Source organism: Oncorhynchus gorbuscha, linkage group LG17, assembly GCF_021184085.1.
Source record: "Oncorhynchus gorbuscha isolate QuinsamMale2020 ecotype Even-year linkage group LG17, OgorEven_v1.0, whole genome shotgun sequence".
NCBI lineage: Eukaryota > Metazoa > Chordata > Actinopteri > Salmoniformes > Salmonidae > Oncorhynchus > Oncorhynchus gorbuscha.
The window spans coordinates 27,034,170-27,052,045 of record NC_060189.1 but is presented as its reverse complement, the minus strand read 5'-3'; the positions used below and the strand labels follow the sequence as shown (position 1 = coordinate 27,052,045).

Below are 17,876 nucleotides of genomic sequence, written 5' to 3'. Positions count from 1 at the left end.
TGAGATGAGTTGTGTCCACTTGGCTGCCTGAGCCGCCCCCCCCCCCCCCCACACAATCTACACACAATACCCCATAATGACAAAGGAAAACCGTTTTAGAAATGTTTGCTAATTTATTTATTTTTAAAAATGAAATATTTAATTTACATAAGTATTCAAACCCTTTACTCAGTACTTTGAAGCACCTTTGGCAGCGATTACAGAATTTATTCTTGGGTATGACACTACAAGCTTGGCACACTTGTATTTGGGGAGTTTCTCCCATTGTTCTCTGCAGATCCTCTCAAGCTCTGCCAGGTTGGATTGGGAGCAAAGTAGAGATCCTTGATGAAAACCTGCTCCAGAGCACTCAGAACGGGGCGACGGTTCACCTTCAAAACAGGAAAACGAGACAACTCAGGAGTTTGTGTAACTATATCTATGGCGGATTTGCAGCTACAATTCATGGAAGATGCCAAAACCTTTGATATAACAATAGAAGTACAAGATAGGCATGTGGTTTCCATCTTTGGCAAAGTTTTCCCTACATCAATCAATGCGCATGACAAATCTAGCTCCAGAACCAGCCATAGAGCCAGCGGGCTAATTTTCTGAATATGGTGCAGTGAAAAAAAAATAATACAAAACAACAATAACAGAACATTAGCTAGCTAGATAAGATTAGCATGCTAGCTAGCTACACTAACAGCTGTCAATGCCCTATTTGTTGATGTTAACCAACTCCATGTGGAAATTTCCATACCAAATTCGTGAAAAAACAAGTAATGTTAGCTTTCGTCATTCTTCGGAGGTGGAACCTGAGTGTGCATTTTCTCTCCAGGACAGGAAATTACGCCAAAATAGTGGCGGCAACTGCCTCTGGTGGGGGTCCTTTAATGTTAAAAATTGCCAGCAATCACAAAATACATGGTTAAGGAGCACCAGAAAATTGATTAAGATGTAGCCTTCATTGAGCCTATATGAATCCTAGCTACTTTTGAAGCTCATCTCCTGAAGAAGCTCTCCATTTTTCTGTGCCACCAAATGTTTGCACACTACTGGGAGTTAGCACAAAGAATATTATAACGTTCATCTGTGGTTAGCAGGTAATTAGCTAGCTAGCTAATGCTGTAACATGACTGAACAAGGTTAACGGCCCGCAACATGGTTTATGAATGTAAAATGCGTTTCCGCCGGTAATATGGATCATAACATTTGAACAGTTTGGGCTAGAAACCAGCCATTTTCCTGTAGTAATGATGCAGGCAAGGCGGTCCCGAATGTATGCTCAGTGTATTCTCTATGGCACCCAGAGGCAGCGGTACAGCAAAGTAACCATTACAACCATTATCGGGGTGTTTGTTTTCTTGTAGGGGCACTGGGGCTCTCAAATTAAAATTCCAGGCAGCACAGCAAAATATTTAGGAGACTACTGTAAAATGGTAGCACTGTAGAAACCTGGCTGTGTCAGTAGGCTTTAACAAGGACCCATTGACTTATTGTAGGCAGTACATAAATCACTAAAGACATAATCCAAAGGCTCCAAAATAGACCACAACTCTTTTACTCTGGGATAAAGATAAATGAGGCTGCAAAGAGAATGCTTTTTAATATAAATCAAATGTATTATTTAGCGTTTAATGTGCTTCAATAAGTGTGTTAACATCCCAAAGCCACTCATTATCAGCACTGTTTTGTTTCCCTCAGCGTGGGCCATAATTAGAATGGCAGAACTGATATCCCGTTGTATCGCTCTGATTCCGGGGAACATGTGCGAGAGATTTGGGGCGAGGGAGAGCCTCTAATACAAAGCAGCTGTAAGGGGAAGAGTCAGATGTTGACGGATTGGGCCAGCCACAGCACTCTGCTCTGCTCAGTGTGGCTGATAATAAAATGATAGAAGTAGAAAGTTTGGCCTTGGACTTCTCTGTGGGCTGTTTTCAGGGGGTAGGGAGAGTGGAAGGTACATTTACGCAGGCAGCTAGGCCCAAATGAAGGACAGGACACTGGGTGCTGATGGGGTCTGATGAATGGTTCTCTCTCTCTCTCTCTCTCCTCCACTGCTGCTCCACGTTATACAACACCACACAGGCTTTTCTCCAAGCCCTGCTAAACAGTGTAGCCGTGTATTTTGGTTTGGTGACATATTTCCTCCACATTCGTCATGTGATCTTAGAGGAATCTCTGATGCCTGGCTAGGTATGGGTAGTTGATTCCAGGTTTTGTAGCCTTGTGGTTAGTATTCTCTTGATCTTATGTCTGTTGTTTGATCCAAATCTGCTCTAATGGCATTTTGCCTGTCAGTCAGGTCATATGATTAATGCACCATAGGGAAAGAATGGCATGATTCCTAGGATTTGATGTTTGTTTAAAGGTCTTCTTATTTGAATTGATAATGCTGGAAGCTTATGCGTACCGGCTTAGGAAGCTGGCGATGGCTGCAGGAAGCTCGGTTTTCAAGATGAACATGTATGACGACATGGCTGGGGAGGAATATCAGAGACGGTCATTAAAAAGAGTGAGTTATTGGAGTGCAAACACATTATTCACACACAAAAGCAAATACAGTCAAATATCAGTCAAATATGCTGTTCCAACCACAGGTCAGACAGACAGACACAGGTTTAGAATATTAGTCCTCGTCTCTAGCAAGCTGACAGAGGTGGGGCAGCAGACTCTGGGGATCCCCCCCAGCTAAGCCTGCTGTGCTGAGTTAGACACTATGCAGATGTTCCCACTGCAGAAGCCCCGTCAGGGCGGCCAGAATGGAAAGGGAAGGAATGCTAACCATAATGATCCCTGACGCTAATCCAGGTGTTTCGCCCCCTCACTCCCCCCAAACTCTTCTGACAGCCAATCAGAGGCCGGACTTTAGGTCACTTCCTGTGGGTCAGACTGCCACCCCGAATATGACAGAGCAGGAGAGAGAGGGGCAAAGGGACAGATGGTGCAAATGAAGTGAGGGGAGAAGTGTTTGGATCAGGGTAAGTGAGAGAGAGAGTTAGTCAGTGGCTATGGTAAAGGGAAACAGTGTTAGGGATTAGGTTGGGGAAAGAGGGAGGGCCTGGGCTAGCTGCCTGGGACCAGAACCAGACTGTCCTGGGTCTGGTCTTCCCATCTCCTTTAAACTAACCTAGACCCTAATCCCAACTGATCCACTAATTGTTTTCATTAGAAAATTCTTCCAATAACACTACTTCCCACACAGACTGACACACCCACTAGGCCACTCTCATGGACTCACACAGATACACATGAAGTTGAAAGATGAAATACTGTGCCTTTAACAGTGTCGTTTTTCTCACAGGATGTGTGAGGGAACCCCAGCATCACATGCCAACAAGTTGTTCAATGTCATTTCAGCAAACTATGATACCTAGCATCTCAGATTGTTCTGAAATTGCTTCTGTAGTTAGAAACGGATAAGATAAGCATTCCTGAAACTTTTTTAAAGAGAAATTAAGATAATTGATTCCACCCAAATTGCCCATTTTAATTAATAGGATTCATATAATATTAAATAAATATAGTACACAACATCTGATTGCGATCAAACCTAACAATGATTAAGATCCAAATAAATAGTCAAGTCACTCATGGACCACCCAAATCCCACACCAAGCCCACCCAAACAGAATACAGTATCAGTTTTTTACATTTCATTCTTTACTTTTTACCCCTTTTTCATGGTATCCAATTGATAGTTACAGGCTTGTCTCATCGCTGCAACTCCCGTACGGACACCGGAGGCGCGAAGGTCGAGAGCCGTGCATCCTCCGAAATACAACCCAGCCAAGCCGCAACTGCTTCTTGACACAACGCCCGATTAACCCGGAAGCCAGCCACACAAACCCTTTCGGAGGAAGCACCGAACACATGGCGACCGTGTCAGCATGCATTGCACCCAGCCCGCCACAGGAGTCGCTAGAGCACGATGGGACAAGAACATCCCTGCCAAACCCTCCCTTAACCCGGACCACGTTGCGCCAATTGTGCGCCGCCCCATGGGTCTTTCGACAATGTTAGACAATATTCCAAGCCGCAGTTTCATATTTTTGTCAGTTAAGAACAAATTCTTATTTACAATGACGGTCTACTCGGGAGCACTACTACTTACTTGGTCAAACATAAATAACTTATTTGTGTGCGATCAATTAGCTTAATTTCTCACTGATCAAATTATATTTCAACAAAATAATGTTTTTTGTCCTCTTCCCTGTGCTCTTTTGAGGTGGAACGACTACAGCTGTTGTCTCTGCCCTGGGCCTGGATTAACTGCAGTTACAGTTTTGGCCTGCTTTATTTAGAGCAGTTACTATGGGGGTGCCAGTAATCTCCCTTCCTGAGACATAATTGCCCAGTGGTATAGCTACAGTGTGATATTCCTGGCTCACACATTCTCTCAGAGCTCACAGACATTATGATAAATACAGAACATGACAACACTTAGCCTGGAGTTTAATCTGAAGTATGTCATGTGGAACACAAAGACCATATTGACAAAGCGTCTCAGAAAAGGTCTTAGGAATCCTGTTAAAACCTGTTTTAAGACAACAAAAAAAAGCTCCCAGCACTGAGTAGGTTTTTGGATGCCCAGACAAACTTGAGCCAGCAATAAATTAAATTCATAAAAGTTTCTTCGCTGGTAATCACGACAGACGGTTTGAGGTACTGCAATGGAAAGATGGTCATGAAGCTCATTGACATTGTTGCAAATTATGGGTATAACCAATCAAGATGAGCCATCGCCAGCTGTAAACTCAATCGCACGCTTCAGACAATGGTGAATGTGTCTATACATTAAATGTTGCAATGGTAAAACAGATTTTTTTTGGCCTGACAGGGTCACTTTGCCTACTCTTAAATTCTTGCCTAATACAGCGACAATTTTGTTGCTTTGGCTCTGTTTGTTACTTTGGCTCTGTAATCCAGCATTTTGGATTTGAAATGATACAAGGGGGTATTTTAATCCATATCGGGTGAACCGTTTAGAAACTACTGCACTTTTTTGTACATAGTCCCCCCCATTTTAGGGCACCAAAATTATTGGAACAAATTCACTTAAGTGTATTAAAGTAGTCAACAGTTAAGTATTTGGTTCCATATTCCTAGCACACAATGACTGCATCAAACTTGTGACTCTACAAACCTGTTGGATGCATTTGCTGTTTGTTTTGGTTGTTTCAGATTATTTTGCACCCAATATAAATTAATGCTAAATAATGTAGTGTCATTTTGGAGTCACTTTTATTGTAAATAAGAATAAAATGTTTCTAAATTAATGTGGATGCTACCATGATTACTGATAATCCTAAATTAATCGTAAATGATGTTGAGTGAGAAAGTTGGAGGCAAAATGCTAACCTCTCCTGCTATTGTAATGGTGAGAGTTTAGAATGTCTTAGGAGGTATATACACTGCTCAAAAAAAATTAAGGGAACACTTAAACAACACAATGTAACTCAAAGTCAATCACACTTCTGTGAAATCAAACTGTCCACTTTAGGAAGCAACACTGACAATACATTTCACATGCTGTTGTGCAAATGGAATAGACAACAGGTGGAAATTATGGGCAATTAGCAAGACACCCCCAATAAAGGAGTGGTTCTGCAGGTGGGGACCACAGACCACTTCTCAGTTCTCATGCTAACTGGCTGATGTTTTGGTCACTTTTGAATGCTGGCGGTGCTTTCACTCTAGTGGTAGCATGAGACGGAGTGGAGTCTATAACCCACACAAGTGGCTCAGGTAGTGCAGCTCATCCAGGATGGAACATCAATGCGAGCTGTGGCAAGAAGGTTTGCTGTGTCTGTCAGCGTAGTGTGCAGAGCATGGAGGCGCTACCAGGAGACAGGCCAGTACATCAGGAGACATGGAGCAGGCCGTAGGAGGGCAACAACCCAGCAGCAGGACCACTACCTCCGCCTTTGTTCAAGGAGGAGCAGGAGGAGCACTGCCAGAGCCCTGCAAAATTACCTCCAGCAGGCCACAAATGTGCATGTGTTTGCTCAAATGGTCAGAAACAGACTCCATGAGGGTGGTATGAGGGCCTGACATCCACAGGTGGGGGTTGTGCTTACAGTCCCATGCAGGACATTTGGCATTTGCCAGAGAACACCAAGATTGGCAAATTCGCCACTGGCGCCCTGTGCTCTTCACACATGAAAGCAGGTTCACACTGAGCACATGTGACAGAGTCTGGAGATGCCATGGAGAACATTCTGCTGCCTGCAACATCCTCCAGCATGACCGGTTTGGCGGTGGGTCAGTCATGGTGTGGGGTGGCATTTCTTTGGGGGGCCGCACAGCCCTCCATGTGCTCGCCAGAGGTAGCCTGACTGCCATTAGGTACTAAGATGAGATCCTCAGACCCCTTGAGACCATATGCTGGTGCGGTTGGCCCTGGGTTCCTCCTAATGCAAGACAATGCTAGACCTCATGTGGCTGGAGTGTGTCAGCAGTTCCTGCAAGAGGAAGGCATTGATGCTATGGACTGGCCCGCCCGTTCCCCAGACCTGAATCCAATTGATTACATCTGGGACATCATGTCTCGCTCCATCCACCAACGTTGCACCACAGACTGTCCAGGAGTTGGCGGATGCTTTAGTCCAGGTCTGGGAGGAGATCCCTCAGGAGACCATCCGCCACCTCATCAGGAGCATGCCCAGGCGTTGTAGGGAGGTCATACAGGCACGTGGAGGCCACACACACTACGGAGCCTCATTTTGACTTTTTTTAAGGACATTACATCAAAGTTGGATCCGCCTGTAGTGTGGTTTTCCACTTTAATTTTGAGTGCGACTCCAAATCCAGACCTCCATGGGTAGATAAATTTGATTTCCACTGATAATTTGTGTGTGATTTTGTTGTCAGCACATTCAACTATGTAAAGAAAAAAGTATTTAATAAGAGTATTTCATTCATTCAGATCTAGGATGTGTTCTTTTAGTGTTCCCTTTTATTTTTTTGAGCAGTGTTTATTTGTTTTACCAATCCCGAGGGTCGTTAAAAATCTGAATTTTGATAATATTACAGTTATATCAACACACTCGTCACTACCGTTTAACGACTATCGCTTTGGCACGGTAGTCACTTGCCCATAATGTTGCATAAAACTTTAGACATTTCAATAATGTTCATTGAACACAATCAAATGCCTTAATTGCCCAATTATTATATCCATTCCCAATGTAGGCTTCTTTAAACAATGTGATATAGGTTCATTAAATAATTGAAAGAAAAATGTGATTATTTATTAGCCTTGTGGTTGTATTCATTTTAGATATCATGTGAAATAGGCCACATGTAAAATCATTGTCAAACGCGCGAGAGATATGGTTGCAGGTGTAGATTATTTATGGATTGATCATATAGAAATATCAATACATTCTTTTAAAAAGCAATTGCGCAAGAATTTGGCACAGGAACCACTGACTCGCTGCCTTTTTCTATTATCAAGACATCTGCTGGTATCCCTTAACTGGTTAGAACAACTCGAGGTCTCCTAAATATTTGTCGACTAGGTGGGACTCTGACTAAAGAGGCTCCATGCATAGCTTTTATTTGTACCCATAAGAGTAGAAGTAAAATATTCTCAGCACGCAAAACCAATTTTCTACTCAGACGCTTTGTGGATTACAGGCCCTGACGTGAGCCTACTTTTAGATCATGCCAAAAATAGATTCACATGTCCATACATACTTTGCCATGGGCCATATGATGAAACATGATGGAATCACTTTTACACAGGCAGCCCAATTCTGATATTTTGCCAAATTATGGGCAAAAGTGCTGATCTGACTGGGCAAAAGATCAATTAGTGGAAAAAGATCAGAATTGGGCTGCCATGCAGTCTTTTACTGCAAGTGTACAACATATTTCACAAGCACCACAATGCAGACACATTGGTAGTGGAGAATATACAAATCAAAACATAAGGCCTTGTGCATAAAAATAAGATTTAAAAAAAAATCTAATCAAAAGTTGTTGCAATAAGGACATTATCAACAAAAAAGGACAATTTGTGTACTGTATATTGTGTATGCGTGTACCCTGTGGACACAGTGGGAGGGTGTATTTAACACAGCCCAGAGGCACTTTCATCTCATCAAGAGAGGGGGTGGGGGTCTGTGAGAGCCCTAAGCCATGCAGTAATTAAGGTAAATTGGCCCATCAGCCTTTGGCAGGGTAGATAAGTGTTTACCCAGAGTGGGGCTAAATGCACCCCTTATAAAAAGGGGGCCAAGCGTGTGGACAGACACAGGGGGGCATGGCAGTGCATAGGCCCTCACACACTGCTCCATGCTGGGACAACCACAAACATTCCACAGGGCATGGCAATAATAACCCACTCAGCCCTCCTGCTAATGAGTGAGCAAGAGAGATCATCTCAGCTCCCATCTGTGTGAGAAGTAGGGCTGAGGGAGGAAGGGAGGTAGGTAGGTAGGAGAGGGGATCCCATTAGGTCTCTCATCATTGTGAAAGGTGGGACTGGGAGGGTCACCATCAGACCAATTAGTGTGTTCCAGCTCCATATGGAAAGAGCCAGAGGGGACAGTGGCTTGGCGTTAAAGGTTATCAGGGACTCAGGCCAATGGCCACACAGGGAAGTGGTAGTGGTGAAGGGCGCTTTGTTTTCCAGCAGGAGTCCCAGTTTGACTGCAGTAAACACTAGTCAAACTAGCAGTTACAGGAAATGTGCCCAGGCTTAGCCCCTCCCACTCCCCACCCGAGACCCATCTGATACTCAGAGGCTGTGACATCACTGAGACTGTAAACGGAGCCACCCACATCCACCTCACAGTGATCTGAGACATGTTACTTTTTAATGGTGCTACTTCATTCCAAAATGTGACAGTGGAACTACATCCAAGGGTGCAACATTGAGAACAAAATGTACGAGCAAAGCAAAGCTGACCTTCCCTCAAGTTTTGGATGTGAATTAACTCCAACAAGAATAAACATAATTGAAAGGGGGTTACTTGTATGATAGATTATTTCCAACGTAGATTCTAAATAGATTCCATAACAGTGTTCTGTGTAGTACTGTACTAGGCATACAAACAGATTTTCACTAATATCAGAATCAATAAATCATAGCATGTTTTAGGGCTATTTCTTACCTGATTAAGGAGAATCCTGTAGATTATAATGTAAAAATTACCTTTCTGATGTTGAATTATACCTTACACGGATTTCATTGTATATCCCACAATTTTAGACAAAATTCAAGCTATATTAGATCAAATGGAGCGGCAGGGTAAGCCTAGTGGTTAGAGCGTTGGGCTAGTAACTGAAAGGTTGCAAGTTCGAATCCCCGAGCTGACAAGGTAAAAATCTGTCGTTCTGCCCCTGAACACGGCAGTTAACCCACTGTTCCTAGGCCATCATTGAAAATAAGAATTTGTTCTTAACTGACTTGCCTAGTTAAAAAAAGCTGGGGAAAAAAAATCCAGATAGGTCACCTGCTAAAATAATAGTTCCTAATTCACACAAATGATTGACAGACGCCTCTAAAGAGGCTGAAAAATGTAATCCCTACAAATAATTTACAGGACACCTAAAGATCACTATTCCCAACAACAAAAGTCTACTCCTTTTTTCTCCAAGTAAGAAAAACTATGAAGTGGAGTGAGATGATGGGAACCCAAAACTTCATCATTCACTCTGTTGGCTGTTTTATGAGTTTATGCTAAACAGTGTTATGTTAATGATCACTTTCAACACCAATATTGGCTAAGGAAGTGAGCACGGCAAATAAAATCTAATGAGTATTTATGTAAATCTGCTTCACCATTCCAAGTAAGAAAAGCTATTCAAGAATCAACTACATTTCTATTTCCAAAAATGCACTCATCAATTTACTAGTTTAAAACATTCATGATATAGGGATATCGGATCATTCTCTGGTGTCATGCATAATTACACCAATAGAAAATACTCTTAGTTACAGAATTTGGAGAATGAACAGAGTGCATCTTCTGGACCCGAAATGTATTCAAATACATGGACTAAATAATAAATGACAAAATGTAGACAGATGACAGAATAAAGCAGACCCCCAATATAATTAGGGATGTCTTTAAGGCGTACATTAGGGGAATGATAATCTCATACTCCGCAAAAGTTCAATCAAATTTAGAAACTTCCTTTTAAAACAGTTATTCAAGTTAAATTAAACCACGAAGCTTATAAGCAAAAGTCCTACCAAACTTGATACATACAGTGCATTCGGAAAGTATTCAGACCCATTGACTTTTTCCAACAATGTTACATTACAGCCTTGTTATAAAATTGATTAAATTGTTATTTTTTTCTCATCAATCCACATACAATACCCCATAATGACAAAGCAAAACAGGTTTTTTAGAGATGTTTGTAATAAAAAAAAATACATTTACATAAGTATTCAGACCCTTTACTCAGTGCTTTGTTGAAGCACCTTTGGCAGTAATTATGGCCTCGAGTCTTCTTGGGTATGATGCTACAAGCTTGGCACACCTGTATTTGGGGAATTTCTCCCATTATTTCCTGCAGATCCTCTCAAGCTCTGTCAGTTTGGATGGGGAGTGTCGCTTGCCAAATATTTCCAGGTCTCTCCAAAGATGTTCAATCAAGTTCAAGTCCGGGCCACTCAAGGACGGATTTGGGAAGTGGGCCCACTATGTCCATCGATATCCTCTCAAATGGTGTTTTGATTATGGGGAGTGGCACAAACAGGCTTCTAAAAGCTGGTCGGGGAGCTGTTAACTGGCACTCAGTGCACTCTCCACAATGTCGAGCCACCTCAGCCTGAATTCCTGGCCAGTAAAACTTCCTTACAATCCGGTCTTGGGTTTTATCGACACTGAGGTGTCTACCCAGAATATGCCCATGAGCTAGGTCTACCCAGTATTACATCATATGGCATCTTTGGGCCCACGCCGACCTCATAATCCAGCAGCCCGTCCTAGGTTTGTATGCTCATTAAGGCTGTGGGGTACGGGCAGTTATTCCCATGAATGCACGTAACACTGACATCGTGACTTATATCCAGTTTATGAGTCGGCACTAGGTTTGCAACGACCAGTTAAAATACTGCCGGAATCAAGCAGGGCTGCAACCTCTTTCCCTTCAACCTTCACCATGCACATATGTTAGTTTCTTGGTCTTTCAAGTACAGTGGTTACCACAGGACACGCATACAATATATCAGTTTCTTCTTTTTCCACCAAGGTTACATTGCATTGGCTCTTTAATAGGGCAGTATGCTACAATATGTCCCAATCAATTACAATTGAAACAGAAAACAGGGTCCCAAGTCCCAGTTTCTGGATTTTTCCCCGTAGTGTCTCGCCCCCCCAGTCGGATTCTTTCCTCACGGCCCCACGCTGCTTTCTTCCCCCTCCCAATGCTGGAACAGTCTTACCCCGTCCTCTGGTTCGCCCAGGTTAGGAGAATGGGGATCTTTCTTCCTGTGCCTGCCATACAATACCGTTCAACCATGGTTGGCGGAAAGTACCTCGTTCTGGCCAACCCATCGTGGAAATTCTCGGGGTAGACTTCCCTAAAAACTAGTCGACTACGATGGTCTCGATGGATGAATGGGTCTCTGGTCGCAACCATTTCCGTGCCAGGTGGATCAACTTGAACAGCTTTGTTCGGGGGGGGGGGGTCAGGTCTATTGGCCCACTGGTGGAAGCAATGTGCCCTCAGGGTATCGGTCACTCCTAGAATCTCTCCTTTTATCGTAATCCTGTGCATCTTTCAACTCCAGGTCGAAATACGCCTGTGCCTGCCCATTCTTGTTTTGGCCACTTCTCCCTCTCTGCTGTCCTTTCGATGGTGAGGTACGCTTCCACATCGTCCTGCTTTGTCATTTTTTGAAGAAAATGATTGGCCAGCCTCTGGGTATTTACAGCTGGTAACTGAGCCCCAATTTTGGCCGCTAGCCTCTTTAGATCTTCTCTTAACTCCCGGGTGTTTCTCTTGCTCTTCTCTGAGCAGCTGGTTGGTGCGGTGCTGGACCTGTAACGTGTCCTGATACATTCGCATTGCATCCCGATTAGCTATTTGTTGAGCTCTAGTTGCCTCGTTGGGCTGCCGCTGCCTGTAATAGGGCCTGTATGGCTCCCTCCATACTCATTTTCCCTGAGCAAAATGTACAAACCAAACAAAGCCACAGAAAAACCTGACCCTGCTTTGGAGTAATAACTTTAAAAAAATTATCCCTACCTAACCAGCGGTACGGTTAGTCCTTTTATCCACTTCAGACCACACTTTGCCTGCATTCTCCACCACGTGTGACAAACCTATTCAAGGTTAGGAGAGTTTGTCACAAATTAAGAGGGAGACCGTCACCAAAATCACATCAGAATGAGAGTTCTTTCAAACAGGACAGTACCTGTGTGTTGGTTTCTCCATCCTGGTCCACCCAGGCCGCAAGAATGGGTCAAGGATAGCAGGGTTCGGTACACGAATCGGGTTCTCGGTAGGTCCAAACGCCAACGGGTAAGTCCAAAACAGTCCAGGTGACACATGGCAAATCCAAACACACATATACATATATAGTCACTTTCTCTTTGATTCACATATCCCCCAGCCCCTTCCTCTATATCTTCCAGGTTTGTCTTGACCCTTTATCTAAGTGTTCCCCTTGCTTTGGGGAATTGTAGTTTTGGCGGTTGGCCATTTTGTGATCTGTAGTTCTGGTCGGGGTGGCCATTTTAGTGTGATGGCAGAGCCAGTTTATTAGTTCTGCCCTCACATATATCTGCCATTTATCACTCGGCCCCTTTTTTGCCACAGTGCCTTTTGGCAAACTCCAAGCGTTGTTGGTGGAGTGCTGCAGAGATGGTTGTCCTTCTGGAAGGTTCTCTCATCTCCACAGAGGAACACTATCAGAGTAACCACCAGGTTCTTGGTCACCTCCCTGACCAAGGGCCTTCTCCCCCGATTGCTCAGTTTGGCCGGGCGGCCAGCTCTAGGAAGAGTCTAGGTGGTTCCAAACTTCTTCCATTTAAGAATCTAGGCCACTGTGTTCTTGGGGACTTTCAATGATGCAGAAATGTTTTGGTACCCATCCCCAGATCTGTGTCGACACAATCCTGTCTCAGAGCTCTACGGACAATTCCTTCAACCTCATGTCTTGTTTTTTGCTCTGGCATGCACTGTCAACTGTGGGACCTTTTTATATAGTCAGGTGTGTGCCTTTCCAAATCATCTCCAATCAAGTTGTAGAAAGATCAAGGATGATAAATGGAAACACCATGTACCTCAGCACAATTTCAAGTCTCATAGCAAAGGGTCTGAACACTTATGTAATTATATATATATATATTTTATATATATATATTTTATTATTTTTTAAATTGCAAAACATTTTTTTGTAGATCAAGGTAGGAAAAATAATTTTATCCATTTCAAATCAAAGTTTTTGTAACGTGCACCAAATACAACAGGTGTAGGTAGACCTTACAGTGAAATGCTTACTTACAGGCTCTAACCAACAGTGCAAAAATAGGTATTAGGTGAACAACAGGTAAGTAAAGAAATAAGAGTAAAAAGACAGTGAAAAATAACAGTAGAGAGGCTAAAAACAGTAGCGAGGCTACATACAGCCACCGGTTAGTCAGGCTGATTGAGGTAGTATGTACATGTAGAAATGGTTAAAGTGACTATGCATATATGATAAACAGAGAGAAGCAGTAGCGTAAAAGAGGGGTTGGTGGGTGGTCGGTGGTGGGACACAATGCAGATAGCCAATGTGCGGGGGTACTGGTTGGTCAGGTCAATTGAGGTAGCATGTACATGAATGTATAGTTAAAGTGACTATGTATATGTAACAGTATAACTTTAGACCGTCCCCTCGCCCATATCCGGGCGCGAACCAGGGACCCTCTGCACACATCAACAACAGTCACCCACGAAGCATCGTTACCCATCGCTCCACAAAAGCCACGGCCCTTGCAGAGCAAAGGGGAACCACTACTTCATGGTCTCAGAGAAAGTGACGTCACCGATTGAAACACTATTTAGCGTGCCTCACCGCTAACTAAGCTAGCGTTTCACATCCGTTACATATATATGATGAACAGAGAATAGCAGCAGCGTAAAAGAGGGGTTGGGGGGGGGGCACACAATGCAAATAATCCAGGTAGCCATTTGATTACCTGTTCACGAGTCTTATGGCTTGGGTGTAAAAACTGTTGAGAATACTTTTTGTCCTAGACTTGACACTCCGGTACCGCTTGCCATGCAGTAGTAGAGAGAACAGCCTATGACTGGGATGGCTGGGGTCTTTGACAATTTTTAGGGCCTTCCTCTGACACCGCCTGGTGTAGAGGTCCTGGATGGCAGGCAGCTTAGCCCCAGTGATGAACTGGGCCGTACGCACTACCTTCTGTAGTGCCTTGCGGTCGGAGGCCGAGCAATTGCCGTACCAGGCAGTGATGCAACCAGTCAGGATGCTCTCGATGTTTCAGCTGTAGAACGTTTTGAGGATCTGAGGACCCAATTTTAGAATAAGGCTGTAACGTAACAGAATGTGTAAGAAGTCAAGTGGTCTGAATACTTTCCGAATGCAGTTTAATACAATACGCAAACAAACAAGACAGATTTATCAATAAATGGCTGTTCATGCTGAAAAGACTTTCAACCATCTTGAATGGACTTTTCTATTCAAAACTTTGGAAGCTTTCACCTTTCCAGCTGAAATACATTTTATGAAAATATTTTCATAATCATTTAAAACATCTCAGGATATCAAATAAAAAGGTGGAAAAAAATAAATAATGGCAATAGGAAAAATAACTGACGATCCCCAGCAATCCTTTAAGTTGACCACAAAAATATTGAATCCTTAGGATGCTTAATAAATAACAAACATAAATAAATATTCCATTACTCAACAATATGAATGCAGATCTAATTCAATTCAAATCTTCCCATGAATCTTACAGGTAGAATAAACCTCTGTAGAACGGCATGGCTGACAACGTTTTTGCATTTATTTTCGGTATTACCAATTACCCCACCGAAGACATTCTTTTAAAAAAGTACACTCGGTCATATCACTTTAAATGGGCAAATAAAACACATCTCTCACATCTTCCTAATTCTGAGGGTTTAAACCTTCATCTTGGAATTGTATCAACTCGCTAACAAAGGCTTTTATATATAGTTAAATGCACCAAATGGGAACATACTGAAGATGCTCATCTCCAGAATCTTTTTATGTGTTTATTTTCAGAGGATAAAGATAAAAACATTAACTTCATAGTTAAGAACACTATAACAATATGGAAGAAAATGAAACGTATTCTACGAGAACCAATATCACTCCCTAAAAACACAACCCTATGGAACAATCATTGGATAGCTGGATAGCTTTTCAGAACTCAACAATAAATTGGTCCACAAGGAAAACTAAAGGCATAGAAACTGTAAATGACTTGGTAACAGGAAATACATTTATCTGGTTGATAAAATTAAAAAGTAATTTTGGACTGACCAATGTAGATAGTTTCAAATACATGCAACTTATCACGAAATGTAGATTTTTAAATCTTTTGGACATCAAAACAACCTTGAGGGAATCTTATTTGAGTCCGAAAAGTATGTTCATATGATAGGGAAGATACACAAAACCTTGCAGAGAGCATATCCAACTGACAATCTCTAAGAAAAAAATATAAACTATTGGAACCCAGATGTAAAAATAACTGATTGGAGCATAACTAACGAAAATACAGTATAAACTGAAGTATAGAATGTATTATACAAGAGACAAAACTCACAAATTCTACAGCACAACGGCAGAGTCATGTCCTAAGTGTAAAACTAATGACTCAATAATCCATGCTTTCTAGGAATGCTACAAATTCCGGACGTTGTGGGCGGAGCTAGAAAGTTGGGTGACAGAAGTTTTACAATGTAAAGAACAAATATCCATCTGTCTGCATATTTCAAGACATGGCACATGGGGGTGTCATGAGATACCCAATTAGTCTGGACGATTTGCTTCTCATCACTCATCTTGAAAAAACATGTACTAAACTTGAAAATCAAAGCTCCATTATTAACACAATGAAAACATCTAATGATTTTGTATTGAAATAATGAAATAGCATGGGCGACCGAGGAATACAAATGGTTACAATTTAAGGCCAAGTGGCAAACAATAATGTAGGCACTAGGGATGGGGGGGTGAGCATGCAGGACTGGGCAGATGAGATGTAGTCATTGTTTGTGTGCATCTAAGTTATTGTTCGTATATAGAGTGAATAAGAAATACAAATAAAAAAAATAAAAAAATAAAAACGTTTTATTTTGTAAGAGCTAAATGGACATTACACAGTGGCAGCCTAATGAAATTCAACTGATGTTTGAGTGGAGATCTGAATGCCAACTTACCTGTTAGATCACACAGCATCAGTAGGAGGTGTATAGAGTAAGCTGCCAGACTGGACACTAGCAGCAACTGCAGGGACCGAGTGGACAGGAGTCAATATTCACCACATTCACATCAAAGTGACACACTAATGTAAAATACTGACTCCTGTCCACTCAGTCCCTGCAGCTGAAATTACTACATCTAGAACAACCTACAGTTATCATTTCGCTACTAAAGGAGATAGGTGTAGAGGCGTGGAGCTTCTAGAGAAAGAGCTGAGTAGTGAGCACAAAACGAAGGAGTTAGGGGGCAGCTCTATATTTTAACTTTAAACTATGCTTATATCTGTTCTACTCACCCGAAGCTCACTATACCGGTGTTGGCCATTGCGTAGGCCAGGTCCAGGATGGCACTGCCCATGATGACCTTCATCAGACTGAAGACAGATGAAGGAGGCCCCTTTATCCCTTGCCTCCTCTGGAGAGATAATAGAGCAAGAGAGAGAGACAGAAGAGAAAGGGGGGGGTAAACATACAGATAGCTCAGTCAAATCAATCAGCTCACTATAAAATAACGTACTATTACATGAAAGAACAATGTCGAATTCTAACCTACTCCAGGAAGCGAGTCAATTTAGAGGAAAGCTTTCTGAGACCCACTGTGCTACTGTGATGAGAACACTGCAGTGGAATGTAGTGTGGGATCAGTGAATGGAATAGGACATGAGGAGAGTGGATTTGAGCCCTAGCCTGCAGGACAGCTGCCAGAGCTGGGTGTATTGACGATGATGCCTGGTTCAGTTTGGCCTCTAATAGGGGATATCCTGGAGATCCAGCCACAACCCTGGTGTCAATGTCAACGCAAACCAGAGTATGAGAGTCTGGATTAACCTAGGAGTTATTGGATCTGATATAGTCATGGTTCCAGCAGTGGTGGATAGGAAGTGCGCTATTATTACATCAGGAGGGATAAATATACAGCAGACTAATAATGCAGGGGAAGTTTGGGGTTATCAGAGTATGCAGTAGTGGACCTGTAGTGCTCTCTAAGAGTGATCTGCATTTTGACATAGGCCTTCACAACAGATCTTTATGACAGAGTTCCCTTAGCCTTAACTACAAGAGGGGATATGTGAACTAGCTAGAGGAGAGGCTCCCTCTGTCCTGCACTGAAATGTCTGAGGTGCTCCACTTCCCTTGTAGGCCTGTTTGTTGAGCTGTAATCAGTCATCATAACGAGTAACCGTCAGTCATTTTAAAGACTTGTGTTGCAATTCTTGACCTCATATTAGGGGTCATTATTTGTCTCGTCAATAACTCTAGGGTTCTCTTTAGCGTCACTTTAGAGTGGGATGTGTGATAAATAAATAATGTTTATCAGGTAATTTCCATGTAAAAAGGTCCCATGAGCAGCAACATGGGAAGTTCATAGGAACATATAAAATTGGGTGGCAAATGAAAGCTAAGAGCCTTTACATTTTGTGAAATTAAGGCATAGATACATTTTTCATCTTAAAAATTAG

At 42.5% G+C, this 17,876-nt stretch overlaps 1 long non-coding RNA gene across 5 annotated transcripts in view; it reads right to left on the bottom strand.

Annotated features, from left to right (window-relative positions):
• Positions 1 to 17,876, bottom strand: part of LOC124002007 — a 36,966-nt gene that overhangs the window by 12,134 nt on the left and 6,956 nt on the right. The window contains exons 2-4 of one of the 5 annotated variants that reach the window (XR_006832896.1): positions 16,713 to 16,831; positions 2,396 to 2,462; positions 320 to 371 (exon numbers count right to left, since the gene is read on the bottom strand). This is a non-coding gene — a long non-coding RNA (uncharacterized LOC124002007). Of the gene's footprint in view, positions 1 to 319; positions 372 to 2,395; positions 2,463 to 15,188; positions 15,864 to 16,374; positions 16,442 to 16,712; positions 16,832 to 17,876 lie in introns of those variants that run through there. The other 4 variants (XR_006832893.1, XR_006832894.1, XR_006832892.1 and 1 more) reach the window with 4 other exon arrangements.